Raw genomic sequence first — 4,292 nt, 5'->3', positions numbered from 1 at the left:
CGAGGCCCCGCCCCTTTTCGCGGCAGAGTGCGGCGAGTAGCAGGGCTCCGCCCCCTCCCGCCCGTTCTCGCGGGAGTTGGCGACTTCTCGCGGGGTCAGGAGGGTTGGCACAAGCCCAGCCACGGCTTAAACACTCCCTGAGCGGTACAGCACGGGCCGGGGGGGACAACCAGCAGGGCCTAGGAAGCACCCCCAGAGCATAGGCAGAGCCATGAAATGTCCGTGCGCAGGCTTCCCTCGTTCAGTGCGTGCGAATCTGCTCTTCTGCAATGACCCTTTTTATGCCAAAAATCGGCTCTGTGCGAGGTAAATCCACTCGCGTGCGATGGGTGTGGGAGCGACGCGCAACACAGCCTCCCGTGACGTCCGTGCGCCTCGCTCCTTGTCTGTGACACGGTTCTGTACCTGCCCCTAAACATTGGCCGCGGCCCCGTGCTGGCGCGCGCCGTCTGCCGCGGGTGAGCGCCAAGACAGTCTTGTAAGAGTAGTACAAATGGGTCGAGGTGGGTCAGTACAGTCAAGGCTTTGCGACATGCCCCTATTTGTGACGTGGTCGAAGACGCCGGTGCAGCTGCACTGCAGCTCAGCACCGCCGGCCCCTCGGCGCCAGGCCCGGAGAAATCCTGGCCTCTCGCGTTGTCGCAGGCTTCTAGAAGCGCCGGGCCGGCAGGGGCTACAGAAGTCGCACCTTGTCCAACCGCCAGCTGGAAGCAGGATCCGCCATCTAAACCAGTGGTGCTCGACCCACCGCCCCGGGACCAAATCCAGTCCCCAGAGTCATGTCATCCGGCCTCTGGGTCTCCCCATGGGTCTGGAAATTTGGCTGCCACTCCCCTGCTGTCAAATTTCTTGGACGCGGGGGGAGCCCCCTGGGCTGGATAGCATTGCCCTGCATGCTAGGCAGAGCGCACAGGGTGGCAGGGGACCCCGTCCCAGTGCACGGGGCCCAAACTGGCCCACGGACCAGCCCTGTGCCGCTCAGGGTCAAAGGGTTAAGCACCACTGCTCTAAACCAACCCATATAAAGCCTTGTCTAACCCATTCCTAAAACTGTTGCACAACCATCGTGAGTGTTGCCCCAGAACCACCCTGACCTGCCACAGGCGAAGCAGGGGGCAAGGACACTCCCTGTCCCACCCCTGCAAGAGTTGTTAACATACGCTGGAGAGATCTGTATGTACGTTAACATTGTCACAGCTCCATGAAATGAGGCAGTATTAATAGCCATGTTTTGCAGGAGTGGGAAATGAGAGCTGAAAGAGGCAGCCTGGGAGACAGCATGAGATTTGGGAGTTGGGGTGTTTTCTCTCTCTAGCCCTAGTCCAGATGTCTCTACAACTGAAGGGATTATGATTGGATGCACACAAGAACAAAGTAAAATATAGGACCTAGCAGTCTAGGGCAGATTTTATGGCAGAGAGTCTTTTAAGGCTGCAGCGTATGACTGAGCTCTTGGGCTGAGCCTGGACATCTCAGCAGTACAATGAAATCAATGGGAAGAGGCCCAAATGGGCTGTTGGACAATTCATTCTAAATCACTCTGCTTGACATACTTTTTTTTGTCCAACTGAAATCTGCCTTTCTTTCACTGAACCTTGCTTTATCACCCCCCACCACTACCACCACCATTTGTCCCAGTGATGTACAAAAAATGTCAATACCAATATATTGAAGCCATGCTGTGATTCAGCTCCTGCACCGTCTGGCTACTGAGAGTTAGCATGGGGCAAAGGACTATGCATGGGGCTGGGCAAGTCAGGCAGCCTTGAGCTCTAATCCCACTTCTACTTGTATAGCTGCCCTTAGTAAAAATCATTTACACTAAAACTGGGATATGGTTGTTGTCTTTTTCCCATGTTTTGTTCATCTTGCCAACTGAGATTGTGAACTCTCTGGAGTACAGAATATCTGTAACTATGTACATCTGTACAGTAGCTAGCACACTAGGCCTTCATCTGGGGTGAAGGGTCTCTAGGTGCCAATACAATACAGACAAACTATAACAATGAAGTTGACTGCTCAAAATGGCCAAAAATGTGGGCCTTAGCCTCTCACATTTCATTAATGCACTGTAATCACGGCACATTAAGTTTTGTATCTGTAATTCCAGGTACTACCTTAATGTACTGTAATTGGTGCTACTGCGCCTTAGCGCCAGTGCACGCTTTTTTGGTGATGCTAATGCACAGTAGATTAATTCTACTGCGCATTAGCTCAGTTTGTGCCTGCCATGCTAATGCGCAGTAGAATTAGTCTACTGCGCTTAAAGCATCTCATGTAAATGCACCCAGTGGCATTTAATGCCATATCAGGCTTCTCCTATCTTTCCCTGACACTGAGTAAATGACGGCACTAGGATTGGACATCCCTGGGCACATCTGCACATGCAGTTAATGTGACTGAATATATTCTGGCTCAGTTTGAGCTTGACTAAACTAATCCTGACATCGTCTATACGTGCCTTTAAGCACAGGAATTTACTGCACTGCTGGATACCACTTGTAGAATCAGAGAGCTGGAAGAGACTCCAAAGGATCATTGGGACCAGCCCCCTGCATGAGCAGGAACGACATCTGGGGTCAGATGACCCCAACCAGGTGACTGCCTAATCTTCTCTTGAAGACCTCCAAGGTAGATGATTGCACCACCTCTGGGGGGAGCTTGTTCCATAGTTTGGACACCCTAGTTGTAAAAAAGTTTTTCCTAATGTTCAGCCTGAAACTATCTTCCAGGAGTTTCTGATGTAACTATCTGGCAGCACAGTAAATTAGTCTACTGTGTTCTAATTAAAACACACTTGTAGACAGTGACCCTTTACTGCACAGCAAATTAGCCTGCTATGCTGTAAAGCATTTCGTGTAGATGCGCCTTAAAATTCCCAGCTCTGAATCTCTCACACAACCAAGACAACTTCACCCTCTCTCCATACACATACCAGTATCACACTGAACACATCTTGGGAGGCAAATATTCTGTGCTGCTCACAGACCAATTATTCTAGACTTTCCCCAAAGGAAAATACACTTTAGTATTTTATGAGACACAAAAGTGTGGCAATAACCTTGGTAAGTGTGTCAAAATCCTCAAACAGGAAGCACAAGGGAAAAAAATCTTTCTTTCTCCTAAATGATAAAATTAATCTTTACACTTTAATTTGATTATTCCTATGGTCCAAGAAGACATTTGTCATCTTTTTCACATTTAAGACCAGATCTGGGCTCTCCCTAAGGCTGCTTTGCACTGAAACAGAAAATTGAGAATCTCCTTAGCAAGCATTAGACACAGGCACAAGTATTAGCAGGTTCTGACCCTCCTCAACAGAACAATAAGAATATTGCAGTTAAACTAGTGTGACATTCTGCATCATTACGATATTTTCTTTCTTCTCCTTCCTTTTACTTTAGCATTCAGGACATATGCATGAGAAAAGCATCCTTTTGTTTTCAAGGAGTCCATCTGTTCCAGCTTCTTATTCCCCTCCTGAATTATGTCCTGTTTATGATATAATGATCCCCACAGCAGACAAATGTGATTTCACAAAGAGATCAGTATGATTTCAGGTAGTCAATAAGCATCAAACAACATATGGCCCTGTTTATATACAGTGTTTTTAAAAATAAGAAATGGAAGAAGGGGAATACAGAACCTGTACAATAAGGCATGCAGTTAATTTCTAAACTCTAAATAGAATGCAAATAAAGAACCCATTTGTCTACAAAATCTTAATAAAATACTTTGTCAATGTGGTCAATGAGGTATTACCAAGTCTTTAATTCACAGGAACAGAACAACTCATCCAGATCAGTCGCTTGGCTCACACAACTGAGCACCCTGATTGTGACAATGGCCAGTACCAGCTATTTCAGAGGAAGGTGCAAAAGGTCCTGGAGCAAGGAGTTACAAGATAGCCTCCCCGTAATGAAAGTCCCTTCCTAATCCCTATCTGCGAGAGGTCAGCTTAGCTCTGGACCATGAAGAGGAAAGCTTTCTGTTCCTTACAAATGATATTTTGCATTTGTTTGTTTCGGTGTTGCCATGCTTTGCTCAAAGCAGCATTTAGTTTGTATAATGTACTGTATCTGTCCTCCCCTCTACCCCCCACTTATAATCTTACAAGGTCTTTGCTTCCATTACAGTTGGTGGCAATGCATTCCCCTGCCAAGAGTGTGTTGTTTACCCACATATCTCTTTCAATCAGTTTGAAGGTTGCTGCCTTTCAGTTTCTTTTAAAATGGCCATGGTGCTTATTTCTGGAGTAGCCATGAATGAAAGCTCCCAATCCACCTTCTCTA

The sequence above is a fragment of the Alligator sinensis genome, unplaced genomic scaffold, assembly GCF_000455745.1.
Source record: "Alligator sinensis unplaced genomic scaffold, ASM45574v1 scaffold13_1, whole genome shotgun sequence".
In the NCBI taxonomy this organism is placed as follows: domain Eukaryota; kingdom Metazoa; phylum Chordata; order Crocodylia; family Alligatoridae; genus Alligator; species Alligator sinensis.
The sequence above is the reverse complement of the archived record's forward strand: the minus strand, read 5'-3'. Positions refer to the sequence as shown.